We start from the raw sequence: 14,996 nt of genomic DNA, 5'->3' as shown, positions 1-14,996 counted from the left end.
TCTCGGTAAGGAGAAACCATCAGATTGCTTGAAGGCTAATCATTTCAGCTGTTTTGGGGGCTTTTTTGAATATATAAATTACGAACATGACAGACTGTAATGGGTCCAAATGTTTTAATCCTAATCCAAAGCATGTGTTTGGATTTACAGGTATACTGTCAATTAATAGTTAAACAACTCCAATTTCTCATTTTTTTAAAAAAATTGAAGATAATTTAAAGTAATTCTTTCTGAAAAAAAATATTTAAGGCTTTTTTTCCTCTCATCTTGATGTTAAGGGAGAAAAAAAAACGGTAGAATAAGAAAATGAAAATTATTACACACAATGTGCTGTCAAATGCATACACAAACTGGAAAAAAAAACACGAAAACATTTTGCCAACTGCTTGTCATATTAGGTGTTGATATAGCAATCAGCAAACATATTGTTTTCACAAAGAAACTTGATTTTAAAGTTGACTCTGTCCCTTTAAATACTCCACAGTATTTTAGCAGCATTTTTAATCTTACGAGATCAGAATGCGACTAAGACAAAAATGTAAAATTTCACTCTGAAAAACTCGTTTTACTTAAAACATGGCACTGGGAAGTCTGTGTACAAATCCTAGCTATTCTTCATGTGCAGCAATTTCTTAAGTGATAAAAAGCAGATAATACTTACCTTATCTCACAAATTAGTTGAGAGGGTTGATTTATTAATATTTTTAAACCACTTAGATTCTCACACAGAAGACTAGTCCCAACCATTACTTATGGAGAGGAAAGGGACAACTGTCTGCAGTCAGAAATAGGCAGCAAAGAAGGTGGGTGACTTAACAGTTTACAGAGAAATCAGGTAATGCAGGAAGCTGGTAGAGCCAACAGGTAGGGATGGGGGAGGATTCTCTTTGTGGTGAGCGTACCTAAATGGACTAGATAGTTGGGTTAACCATTTGTTTGTAGCTTTGATTCAGGAAATGGCTGCAAGATTCAGGAGTAGCTTAAGGGGAGAAGGAGGCCACAGTGGGGTGCCAGTGAGGCACTCCAGTTTGGAGCTGTGAACCAAAGGCCCAGCAGTGCTAAAGAGGACCTAGAAGTCCAGTAAAGGGCAGATCCAGATTAGAGGGATGCACTTGCACCCCCTCCTCTAATTTCCAAACTTTAAAACCAATAGCCTAGGAGAAATAGCAGCATTCCCACTCAGACACTGCTGACAGTCAATGGACTTCATGGCTCATCACCTTCCAGATCCCTGTTAATCTCTCTCCATACAACAGATGTTAACCACCCTCTATCGTTTTTAATGGTCTTGATGTTCCGCTATTCAAATAATCCTTTCTTCTGCAGGTTTGCTGTGTATTAGCCATTACTGTCAAGGTCTCTCTTCCATTTCATAGTCCCAAAGACTGTGTTTTTAGCTGTAGCTAAAAACCTTAATTTGGGTGTAGAAATGTTAACTCAGGTGTAGAAATAACTGACCATGCTTTGTTGTCAAGATGCTCAAGAAAGTTGTATTTTGTTTTATGAATCTGAATAAGAGGAAGATATTTAACAATAAAGACTACTAATGACACTCTCTTGACTATTTCAAATATATTTTGCCTAGCAGGGTATTTTTTGTTTTTGTGTTTAACTTCATATTTAATCTAGCTAGTTAGTGTACATTGCAATAGTTATTTGTTTTTGTTTTGATTTTTAACAGAACTACATAAGTGTTAACTCCCTAATATATTAATATTGCTTTATAATACATTAGTAAAGCATCTAGTTTCCCTTTAACTAGAGAAAAATGTATGTTGCATTATGTGATGATGTACCACACAATCTGCACCCCTTCCCCTTTTTCAAAATCCTAGATCCACCCATGAGTCCAGTGTTAGGAGATATGAGCTTAGAGCCTGGGGGGCTGAGGCTGATAGGCCAAAGTCAAGTTGGGATGAGGGTACCCAGTAGGCTGAACATGAGGAGATGCAGGTGAGGTAGGGATAGGACCAAGTGGTCCAAGGCCAAGGATGCCAAGCCAAGTTAGGGTGAGAGTGGGTGGTAGGCTGAAAGCCAAGGACTGAAGCTGGGGCAAGAGGGGTAGGACCTGGTGGAGTGAAGCCAAATTGAGGTGTGTGCGTGCCTAGTAGGCTGAAACTAATACAGGGCAAAGGTGACAGTGAAGCCAACTGCGGAAGGAAAACCTACAAAAGGGTGTGGTTTAATCTTTATTGCTATGATGCTAATAAAACAGGCTAGAAAATGGGGGTTTCAGATGTCATATAAAGCTGTTATAGAAGTGTAAGCTGTTCAGGTTAAAACTACTTTGAGAACATTTCATTTAATAATTATTTATAATCAACCACACCATCCTAGATTTTGCATACTGTGACCAAGAATTCTAATGGAAAGAGGAAATTAAGATGCTCATACTAACACAAGTATTAGTATTTTCTTGCATACGACACACCCCAGAACATATGTACCTTGTTTTTGAAAGGCAGAATGAAGAAAAAAAAGACTTTTCCAGGAGTTCTGGCTGCATAGAGCAAGGACAGAGCCTAACCTTCAGCTTACTCACCCTCCCTTTTCTGCTTAACTAAAGCTCAAACCCTATCTGCTCCTGAAGACTGGTCTCCAGGAGTAGATCTATCATTATTTTTAAAAATTAACATGTTTTCAGGTCTGTGAAACAGAATTAAAGATCAGAAGCTTGGAATGATAGAAAAGTAGTAAAACTACATCAATTGCATTATCCAAAGTTAAAGATGGCACATGTTTTAACACTTGTATCTACATCACAGTGCCAACCTGTGGCATAGATGCACCAAGTGGCACAGGCAGCCTGTGTGCCCCTCAGCAGACTGGGCAGCAGGCAGGTAGCACAGTGCTTTTGCCTAGTGTGTTGCATTTCTAATGCATAACATGATATAGCAAATCAGTGTACTTTCCAATAAAGTGACCTTAGTTTTTGCTTTGATCAAGCTGAATAATATAGCCCTAAGCCTGTATCATGCGAGTAAAGCTTCTAGTTTCTTTTTATCTGGAGAAAAATACATTCTGCAAGTTTGTATATGTGATGATGCACCACATGATCTGCACCTCCCTTTTCAAAATCCTAGATCCACCCATCTGAGCAGCAGATTGGGTAGAGAAAAGGGATTCAAGTGGCACTTAGAAGGTGCAGGGCTAATTTGTGGCATGCCAGACAAAGGCCACCCTTCACTGGTCTGCAGCTAGCAGTTAGAGCTGCTGCCCTTTTGAAATGGTTCCAAATATACATGTATCCATACCCTTAGTACAACTTATGCTTCTAATGCCAATCTTGATATTGACAGGGCTGGGTCTGTCTGGTTATGAACCCAGGACTTTTTGAGTGTGAAGCAATTGTGATAACCACTATACTAAAGAGACAAATTGACAGGACCTAGTCAGTTAAGGACTACTGTTATAAGCTTTGAAACTGATAGCTGCTAGTTGATATCACCAATTATGCAACTACACAGCATACAATTATGGCATAAAGTAAACAGTGTGGCCAAAGAGTTCCTATGTACTTGGGCAATGTATGCATAGTGCATTTAACTAATATGTGGACAACTTTTATCTGTTATAATGTAAGCAATATGCAAATAATTGGGACCAGCGTCATGTTACTCAGTTAAGCAAATTACGCAATTATCTGATATACAACATACTTCACTCATGTATTCTTTTTATTTAATTTTCTCAATGCTTCTCTCCTCCTCTGATCCAAAAGAAAAATATCAATCCCACTTAATGTTAGCATTTAAATAGCCCACAAACTTTCCCCCTCACTTAGAATAAAAGGCCAATATTATTTAATGTTAACTAATATTATTCTGTTTTCAGTTACTTTTTCTGTTTAACGTCTTTAATAAAAAGTATTGGTGCTGATCATATTCAACAAGTAAAGAAGTTAAACAAAAGACTTTAACTTGCAACTATAATAGGGGAAGGGCTGAATAGGGGTTTAAGTTCAGGCTTTCCTTCTCCCCCGGCCCCTTCAGTTTTAAGTATGATGGATAACTAGATAGAGGGAGCTGCTGTACAGAAAGCTAAATACTTATGCCCCATCTTGTAGGTCAGAGGGTGGCCAACCTGCAGCAAAAGTGCCACAACCAGCCTTTGTGGGGCAGAGAACAGACCAGGGAAAGGAAGCAGCACAGAAGCAGATATGGTGGAAAGCAGTTCAGGAAATTAAAGCAGGGAGCACAGAGTAGGAAACAAAAAGAGCAGCAGGTGACAGGAAGAGGACTGGAGTGGCAATTGGTGAGGGTGCTGAGCTGTCATATTTACTTGATCTAAGACTAACCTGAATGTAAGACTCTCTCTTCCCATTAGTTAGATTCCACAAAAGGAAAAAATTTGGTACCCATCTCACACTAGCACCTGGCACTGAGGCAACTGCTTTGAGAAACTCAGCACTTGCTGGCCAGAAACCACACACACTGTGGAGACAACTCGGCAGGCACCGCACTATTTCAAGTTGTGGATTTCTAGCCAGCATGTGCCAAAGCAACTTGGAGTGATCCTGAACACTGAAAGGAGCTGGTGAATCCTCCGCCAGCTGGCCATATGCATTTTTTGGTTTCAGGCAAATTGTATGTGATGATCATAAGACAATGCTTGCTTTTTTCTTCTTCTTTCTTTCTCCCGCTTCCCCTACATTGTCTTATAATTTATTACCATAAGTAAATATGGTACTTTATTTCTTGATACTAGAACATCAAGAGACATGACATGACTTCTTGTATCATGTTCTTTGTAAAACACAGTGTACAAGTTCTGAAATGAAATAACAAAGCAGAACAAGAGATAAGGACTCATGACATGAATGATGATTAAGAATTGAGCTGAAGATTTAATCTGATCAGCTTAAACTGATTTGTAATAGTTTTCAGTCACTGATTGGAAAGCCTCAGAATTAAATAACTGATTTTAATCAATTCTTCTACTTGTATGTCAGTGATTTTCTAACAAAACATGAATTATAGTTGGTTGATATTGCCATTAAAATGTGCATATTTACAACTAAAGCCTTTACACTATATTTGGTACATCTTTTTTACACCAAGAACCAACTATACATTTGCTTCAGTAATTATATTTCTTAATATTTTAATTTTCATCCATTTTACATTTCAGCTCTGGACCATGACTAATATAGTGCATGTCTGTTGATTTCAGAAGTTAGATTCCCTCCCCCCCCACTCTCACACCCCAATTCTTTATACAAAAAAATATGCATCCTTTAATTTCCGGTTTTAGTAGAGACTTATGGAGTCTACATACTTCTCTTATTTAAATGTTAAGAAGTTAGAGTAAGTTTACATCTTAACATATCATGTATGGTATTCATACGTTATTTTAAACATTTTTAAAGAAAACGTTTATCATATAAACAACATTTAAAAACGATATTTTAAAATGGATTTTTTTTAAATCCACCCTGAATTTCTAAATCAAAAGCATGAGCTTCAGATAAAGAAAGATTGTATTATTTCAAGTTCTGAAAAAGTGCAGTATGCGCAAGAGGGAAAAGGAGAAGAAAACATTAAGATTTGCATCTATTTCTTGAAAACATAAATTACACTGTGTTACCTAGTGAATGCTGCTCTAAAAAAAACAAGCAAGCATTTTAGCCTGGTTAGGTCAGCCTTTAATGTACATTACACCAAAAGGCACAACAGACAATTCAAAGCGACCCTGCCCAAAATACAAAAAAATGAATGTCAGTAGTAATTATTTTAAATGCAATACCCCATCCCTCCCCACAACCCAATTCTCAAGAAAACAATTATTCTGGAAATTGTTACATTGCACCTATGTTGCCCCTCTGCTCATCAGAGAAGCCTTGAGGCTTCTATTTAGTTTCCTCCTCTAATATTTACTTCTTTAACAAATGATACACAAGACCTATCCTGAAGGCAGGGCAGGGTGGGCACCTTAGAGACTAACTGGTTCAGAAAATAAGCTTTTGTAGGTGACAGCCTGTCAGATGCTACAATGGCCCATTCATAGCACCTGACAAAGTAGGCTGTTGCCTAGGAAAACTTACACCTCTCTGAATCAGCCTCTAAGGCCATTTGTAGATGTGCTCAACATTTTTAAACCGTGCAAACTGATTTGCATCATGCAGTTTGAATCAAATTTCAATTCAAAGTAATGATTAATAGACACTCATCCACCATCACAGCAGGGAGTATTGACTATACATGGTCTATATACCTGACAGCCCCTTAACATAAGGTAGAAGTAATTAGGAGGCGATAATAAACCCATGTAAGCACTGCTACATTGTGGCAGTTATCTGAAGTGCTGTCCCAGAAGCTGAAGTTACCTGACACTTAGCAGGGTGAAGTGGTGCTGGAACATTTGACTTTGTAAAGGTGTTACTTCATGCCTGATAGCCTCTGTTGTGTTGCAAAAACCCAGTTGAGTTTCCCTTGCCCAGATTCATATTTGTAATGCTAATCTGCTTATCTGAGTTCCCAAGGACTGTTTTTCCCAAAAGCAATGCTCTATATACATGTTAATTAATACAGTTTAAATTGCCCAATTCGGACTGTCCTAGTATGCATTAACTTTAATCCTCATTCAATGTGGATTAGTTCATCTGGACTGGAGCCAATTTTAATTTGGACTACAAGCTTCCACATGTATATAGTTACAGCTGTAGTCCAGATTAAACCTAGAAAAAACATAACATCTATAAACAGCCTAAAAGGTGCTACCATGCCCTGCCTTCTGCCTGACTTCAGATTAACGGGACTAACTCTAAAACCTATGCTGTATCACTGATTAGACCAAGATGTTTAAAATCACAAAAAGTCAAGAAATCAGAATTAAGAATTAAATTCTTCTCCTATATACATATGTATAGAAATTGTTATACAATTAAGCATCTCCTTGCTTGAATAGTTTAAGAGAGAAAAGGCTACCATACACTGAGGGAAAAAATTAAAAATGAAGAAACCTGCACTACACAGGATTTGCTCTATGAACACCCTTGTAAATGTCTTCCTAGCTTTTGTGGCAAGCTTTGAGGTAGCCTGCCACAAAAGAACCTCAAGCACAAAGAAATATAAACTCAGTCCAATGCCTGCAGGATTTCTTCTATGATTCTGTTATATGCAAACCTCAAAAATATATCACCCAGCCCAAGACACCACCAGTGGCAGCTCTATGAATCATGTCACCTTCATGAGTAAAGGGAAAAAGAACCAAACCAACAAAGCAAGAAAAGAATAATACACATACAAATATAGTCACAGAAGAGCATGAAAAGAGAAAGAAAGAGAAAAAAAAATTAGTCACGAGAAATGAAACACAAAGAAGAAGTATAGCACAAAGAAAAATGTCACTTCTAAGCAATGACCAGATTGTACTGTAACTGTGTGCATTTTATTAAGGATTGTTGTGTTTTCTACTTTCCAAAAACTTTCAAGAACTTTGTGATTCCAGCATTAGAAGTTAGCCTGCAAAAATGTGTGTGCATAAATTCTGACCTATACCACCCAAAACAAGTACCACAGAAAGATTTAAAAATACAAGGACTTCAGCAGCCTTGGGCTATTGTCAATGTATGGTTTGCTTATTGTTCGCTAGTTTTCTAAAATGGTAGAAATGGGGAACAACTCCATTAAAAAAAGTCAATGCTATTTTCCTATCCCTGAGGACAAAGACTCTCTCATATTTTTAAGTTAGTGTCTTTATACACAGATTTTAAAATGAGAAAACTTGTGAAACTACATTGTCAATGAACAATTTCATTTCTCAAGAGTTGTAGATTTTTCTCACTTATTTTACTGATGCTTTCAATAAGCATCTCAGAAGCAACACTAAGCATGACACCTTAAGACAAATGCATTGTTTTTTAACTGGAGTTGCCATATTAAATCAAAAGCCTGCCAATTTGTTTTCTGAACAAAACATATAGGAATATATTTGTTACCATGTTGTTTCCTTAAGCTGACCCTGACCCCAACTAAAATTAAGGCCAGCCCCTAGCTAAACACATCAATATTTTGCAAACACAGCGTGGAAACAAGTTGCTAATTTTCTGAAGTATTATTTTTAAATAACTGCACTTTAAAGATAATTTTTTTCCCAGTCAACTTCATTTGCATTTCTTCTAAACAATCACACCACTAGACAGAAAACTGGCATACTGCTTCCTCTGTATTTATCCAATGTTTCAGTAGTACAAAGATTATTGTAATGTAGTAATATATCACAATATTTTAAATTGTTTCTGCTCATCTAGCACATCTATCAGTGGAAATCCACAGGCACAGTATAATTCCCATGGACTAGAGAAGCTCTGCAAAATTTAGGATAATGCAAGAGCAGTTGCTCACTGCACAGAGCTAACAATATTAAGAGTCATTCCTTTTTATTTTATTTATTTATATAGTAGAATGACTATTGAATAGACTGATAAGGAAAAATAAAAGAGTTCAAAGAGGGGTAAAGTAGTAAGGGAGTAGATAGGGAACTGGTAACAGTTAACACTTTGAGTAAGCAGAAGCTCAAGCCAATTGTATATTAAACATTTAATTTTAAAAAGTTAAAATATTCAGTATATGGACTATGACCGGATAGAATAAATAACTGTATGATTTTTTTTAAAGTAGCCTAGAAAGCAAGGTTCCAGAAATGGGCGTACCTTTACTGCAAAAAAAGAAAGAGCCAGACAAGATTATAATGAGAAGTACATTGGTAAAAAATGAAAATCAGTATTTCTTTTTTCCTAATCCTCTCTTCACGTTGGATATATGCATTATAAGATCCTCTTAACAGTTCATTTGACTTCACAAGTCCTGTAGGATCCAACATAAGTGTTATAACCAATCATATTCTCAGGGGCGGAGGGGAAATTATGAAGGACATGTAGCAAGCAAGTGAATCACAGAGCTAATTTTAATTTCCATGACACCATGTTGACTGGCATTAATTATGTTTCTATCCTTAATGACAGTTCCATATCAGCTGTCCCCTTCTTCCACAGACTCAACATCAGGATAACCAACCTATTAATCCATGATCAAGCCACTTGTACTTTTAAAATATTCGCATGATGTGCACTTCCAGGTCTCTGGAGCTTCCCCAGATTTATTAAATACTAACTTTCCAGAAAGCCTTCAACCAATTATTTTTAAGACTAAGCGGCAGTCTTTCTTGGCATATTGCCACAGTAGCCTGTATCCCACAGCCACTTTATTTGTACAATGAATTCCATTTGTCTGCATCTTTTTCTTACAAGCTCTTCAGAACAAGGAGCATCCCTTATTATGTTTGTACAGCCTTTACTTACACCTAGAACCCATCTGTTTGGTCTCATGATGATGGGGCATGTGGTAAGAGCCATCTTTTACCTAAGGGAATATCAGGGAACTGTATTTGATTTTAGTTTAAGTGATATTTTTCAGAAAAAATTGGTATGGGCATAATTATGAAGAATAAAAGCTGCGTTCTCAAGAGCCTGTATATACCCATACTACACACTTTTCTTTTGGGAAAGAAATAGAATTGAGGTATGAATGAAAACTGTAGGCAGAGAAAGCGAGTACACCCCAAACCTGTTTGTGGAAAAGGACTAGCATCACAAGATTAGGCGTAACTGGGAAGATAGAAGTCTGCTGCTTATTTGCAACAGAAAAGCTAGCTGTCACATTAGCTCAAGTGTGGGGGAGAGGGAGGAAGGGTGTGCGCGCATGTGTTCACGAATAATAGAAGGCCCATTCTGACAGCAAATTTTAAAGTGTACAATTATGTACACAAAAGACCAATTTGCCTCTCAATTACACTATTAATGTGAGAACAAGAGAACAGTCACAAAATAAGGGTCTCACAAGGCTTCCTATGGTTTAAGTTGGTGGCTGTGAAGATAAGGGAAAAGTCCTGGACAATGTACACGTATTTCTTCCCCTAGGGTCAGTGAAGAGAACAAGGACCTAATGGCCTAAAATACTAGGTTCTTAAGGCAAGAAACAAAGACTGGTTTGCACATAAATGTAGAGGGTGATCCTTTTATTCAAGTGCAATGCATATTGGTGGCTTAGCTCCGCCACTTGGCTATCTAATCTTCCCTACCACAAACTAAAACTTGGCCCCCTTCAAGCAACCCTTAGAAAAACAGTAAGTAATAAAGGTCAGACATCACAAAAGATGGAGTAAGGAGGCCAGAAAAAAGACAAAGTATCCTACATGACCAAGAAGCCACCACTACAATTTTAGCAATGAGAACTGAGAAGTGGAGGGGAAGCACTTTTCAGTAAAGAAATGTCTTTCTTTAATTGCACAGATGTTTCTTACTTATTGCTGTATGATGAATTAGCTAAGAAAGCATAGGGTTTGTTACATGATGTATTGTCTAGCCATTGCTGGTGAACACAGTTAGTTGCACAATGGAGACCAACACCCAAGATGATATTCACAAAGTTAAGGATATTTTAAAAAATATTATTAGAATAAAGTAAGTTCTAATATAAATGCAAGGATGTTATTTATTATTAAGTATATCATTAATATCACTCATGGGCTGGAGCCAGTATATAGTTAATGGAGAAGCAGCAGCTTCAGTAGGAATAGCAATGGCACTGAACCAGTCTAACCTGATAGTACAGAGATGGGAGCAAAAAAATCTATTACTTCAGCTAAACCTCTTAGTTTACAAACTTAAATAAATTTAAGATGCCAGTCAACAGTCTTTCTATATTATTTTTGCAACAAATTTCAAAACTGAGTCATGCTATAGAGAGCATCCAGCATACAAAGAATGGATATTTATTATTACTACTATGTCAGGAAGCAGTCCCCCTCCAGATTTCACTCCCTGCATTTTGTCTTGCGCTGCATTTGTATGAGGTTATGCCAGAGTGGGCAAAATATTGCTTGCAGACTGGAACCAGCCCACCAACTGATTGGATCTAGCCCAATTGGGTAGGTGGGGGCTCTATGTCCAGCAGCCGCATAATGCCAGAAAGCCAGGGCTGCTTCTAGTGTGCCAGCTGCTTGCTCACTCACTTTCTCTAGACCTGGGCCGTCACCAGTGTAGAAACATGAACCCACCTGCAGTACACTCTATCCCTTCCCCCAAGTCTGGATCTGGCAGCTGCCAGCCATGTCCACAGCTGTCCAAATGCAGCCAGCAGCTTCCAGGTTGGGACTCCAGGCACAGAGGGGTTGGGGCATGCTACAGCTGCAGGTGGGCTCAGGCTTCTGTGCTGGTCACAGCTCACAGCTGTAGCACACCCTACCTATTTGGGTACTGAAGATGTGGCCAGCAGTTGCCAGGTCTGGACTTGGTGGGCGTGGGGGGAGCACACTAAAGCTGCAGTTGTGTGGATTCCAGGCACAGGGATGGAGGACATGCCAAAGCTGTAGGCAGGTTCAAGCTTCCACACTGGTCGCAACCCTGGAAGGGAGGAATGGGAAGAGAGGGAGAGGTGTGGCCTACAACAGGTTACCAAAACTCATTAAGTGGCTCACCAGGCAAATAATTGCCCACCCCTGGGCTATGCAGTTCAGTAGAGAAAAACAACCTTTTCCTCCATAGCCCACAATAAATTTTATTACAGTGATTAAAAAGCAAATTGCAATGGCAAACTGACATAAACAATTAATGAAAGATCTTAGCTATTAAAGAGGCTAAAATTCAAGAAAGATGCATAATGTCAGAGGAGATGACTTACCAGCCTTCCCCACCTCACCCAACCATCAACTGCATATTTACCACCTGATATTCCTCTGCATCCAGGAGTTAAAGTGTGCTGTTAATAACCTCCTGTTTTCTTTTATTAGGTTTCATGTGCATGCTACCTATATCCCATCCCATGATACTTTATAAGGTTTTAAACCTTTTTAGTGAGCCCATGTTGAACCCGACTGTAGTTTTTATAAGCAACAGTCCTAAAGATGGTATACAGTTTAATACATATATAACAGTTCAGATTTAAGATTTTGCACAACACCTCTAACTACTCAATACCTGATGAGCAGATTCTCTCAACCCAACACAGTACCAGATGTCAAGAAATTCCAATTTCATTTCTCTCTGAATTCCTTGATGGCTTGCTGCCCAAGTCGGGATGCTTACTTTCAGCGTGCCAACCTGACCATAGTCCTATATGGAATATTAGAAGTTCTGGAAGCTCTTTCTGTTTCAAAGTAAATGGTTACAACCCCAGATACTTTCCCAGCACGAGATTTTTGCTAGTCTCAGTTGAAAGAGGAACCAACATATACAGCACTTCAACAGATATATTTGTTTCTTTACAGTATAAGATTTACTGTACATTGAATGGATTCCACAAAAACTTTTGGCATCGACTTTATTCATCAACACATTAAAAATATAAACATTAGATGAAGAGGCGTCTCAGATATTCAAACATATCAGGAGCTACCAATTACATATATTAAAACTGAAATATAATTACTTTCTGTTAAATATAATCTTAGAGTATGAAGACCATTCCCCTCCTCCACAGAAACACACAGAAAAGGGGAGAGGAAGGGAAATCAACCACAGGCTAGATCAGTTTTTACACTGATTCGGGGGAGCCTAATTTTACAAAGTAGGGGCATGAAGTTACCCTGATTAGCTAATTTTAGATATCCAAGTTTTTAAAATGTTTGAGCTTAATACATTGCAGAACTGTATGGTCTTGCAAGCTGGCAATAAAGACAAAATGATGAAGGCTTATCCAAAGCACCACAAACTCAGAAGACAACTATTTAACAATTTTACTCATAGGATGCACTGTCTCATGTCAACACCATATTCTGAGTAAACGCACAAAAATGACACTAGGTGGCCCAGACAGGCTCACTCACTGTAGGATAACAAAAGTGACAATACTGACAAATGGCAGCAACATGCCATTTTCTAGGCATGCGTATACATAAAATCAAGTTATACAATATAGATAAGCCCAAGAATATATTAATTGTCTGGATATTTTTTGTCACAAGAACAGCCATATCATTTCCACCCATGCACAGTAGGGAAATATAGGTACTTTATTTTCCCTGGCAATTGTATTCCTCACCACTGCAAGGAAATAACAGCATGATCAGCCTTCCCTTGCATTGTAGTATTGCACAAACACCTCAATCAGTTGAGCTCCAATATGTTACATGCTGTAAAAAATAAAAACAAACAAACAAACAAACAGCAAACAACAAAAAACCACATTTGCAAGCAAATTTGATTGTGGGGGGAGGAGGAAAGGTGGGTGGGGGAGGCGGCAAAAAAAAAAAAAGAATCAATCTGTTTTCCTCCTGGCTTCTGCATTAACTCTAAAGTTCAAGTCTGCATGTAGACAAAAGCCAAAGAAGTGAGTCAGCTACCTTTTCCAGGGCTGTGCTCTGGAATACCAAGGAAAGAATAGCAAACCAGCATTTTTACTACAAAGCAAGTATATCTCTGAACACAGCCTGTGCGCAGAGATCTGTTCATTTCACAGACCACTTTTCAAAGGGTAGACCTGCAGTTTAAGTGGTACAACTTCTGTGTGCAACTGTCCTAACAGCTTTGATTAATCCTTTGCCTAACAGACTAGGACTCATAAAAAGCTACTTGTATACACTGCATGGTAAATCCATGCATTATTCTCAGAACCAAATATTTGGCATAACTTGCTGATAGTAGCACTACATAATGCTTTTCCAGCCATCTCTGCAACTGGATGCAACTGAGGCTCGACCAGAAACCTCTGTAGCATTTCACAGACTTCATCTTTATCCAAGTCATAACATGGGCCCCTCCTTACAACAATCACTTACCTTCTACTTCTCCACACCACAAAATCTTAGTTCTCTTCTGCCAGCTCTCATTATCAACTGAAGAGGTCTACATATGGCAAACACTAAGCACCCTTCACACCCTTACATTAACTATCAAGATGATGAAAACTAAACAAAAAAAAAAAGTGGAGTTAAAAAAAAGTTCTTGCTTTGTTCAGTTTGTGCGACTACCTTAATAAGCGATGCAACCAGTCTGCCAATAAGTTACAATGCAACAAACTCTACCAGGCAATCATGCAATTCCCTTGAAGCAGACTGTTAACTGAAGCAACGGATGTTGGTTGCTGTGCCGACCCTTCCTGCGTGACTGAAGGATAGTCCACCCGCAGAAATAAAGTTCAAGTGATAACATTAGACTCAGAACGCACAAGTGTCTACTCCGAATACCAACCCCGGAGGATTAAAAGCTAAAAACAACCCTGACACCTCATGATTTTGTTCTGTTCCTCTCACGCTTCTCTTTGTCCCTCAAGAGCAGCGCAAGACAGCAGTGTCTGGCTTCAAAACAAGGCAGGGGAATGTAAACCTTTGTTTTGTTTTGTTTTTAAGAGCCTGATTTTCTTTCTACTCCAATCGAATACCACTGTCAATTAAATTTTGGCCACAGACCATTCCTTATATCATTCAAAAAAAGGACGCGGCTCTCACACCCCTGTGCAAAGAACTGAGCGTTCAGGAGAGTCAGACAGACGAGGAAGAGAGAAAGCAGAAGGGACCCAGGAGCCGACGGGTCAAAAAAAAGGTGGGGGGGGAAAGAAAGGGGGCTCTGTCATCTACAGTACCCAGGCCACCTTGCTGCTGCCATTTCCTGAGGCAACCGAAAGCTGGGGCACCGGCTCTGGAAGTACCAGTTCTGCGGGGCAAGGGGCCAGCACTCGCCTGAGGGGCGCTGGGCACTTGTCACCCCTTCCCCTGCCATAGTGCGAGGGGCCCCCGAGCCCCGAGGGCGCTGGGGGAGGAGCCCGGGTCCCGGGCCCCGCTCCTCAAGGAAACTTTCCCGGCCCGGAGCGACCCCCGGCGCCCGAGCGCGGCGGGCTACCCCGCGGGCCCCGGACTCACTTCTTATGCTGCGCCGGCTGCTTGTCCCTCCGCGCCGCCGCCACCGCCGCGGGCTGCTTGGGCCGCCGCCTCCGGGCCTGCAGCGCCAGCACTGGGGAGACACGGGCGGGTTAGTGCGGGGCGGAGCGGCCGCGGCCCCG

The 14,996-nt window shown here is 39.5% G+C and overlaps 1 protein-coding gene across 1 annotated transcript in view; it reads right to left on the bottom strand.

Annotated features, from left to right (window-relative positions):
- The window catches only part of SRPK2 (SRSF protein kinase 2), a 389,922-nt gene extending 374,993 nt beyond the window's left edge, over window positions 1-14,929 (bottom strand). Inside the window, exon 1 of the mRNA XM_019509441.1 lies at window positions 14,857-14,929. The gene's annotated coding sequence lies outside the window, so the exon portion shown is untranslated. The remainder of the gene's footprint in view (window positions 1-14,856) is intronic.
- Between the last annotated feature and the right edge of the window lie 67 nt (window positions 14,930-14,996).

The sequence above is a fragment of the Gavialis gangeticus genome, unplaced genomic scaffold (assembly GCF_001723915.1).
Source record: "Gavialis gangeticus isolate Ggan-Ray unplaced genomic scaffold, GavGan_comp1, whole genome shotgun sequence".
NCBI lineage: Eukaryota > Metazoa > Chordata > Crocodylia > Gavialidae > Gavialis > Gavialis gangeticus.
This window is presented reverse-complemented; position numbering and strand designations above follow the sequence as displayed.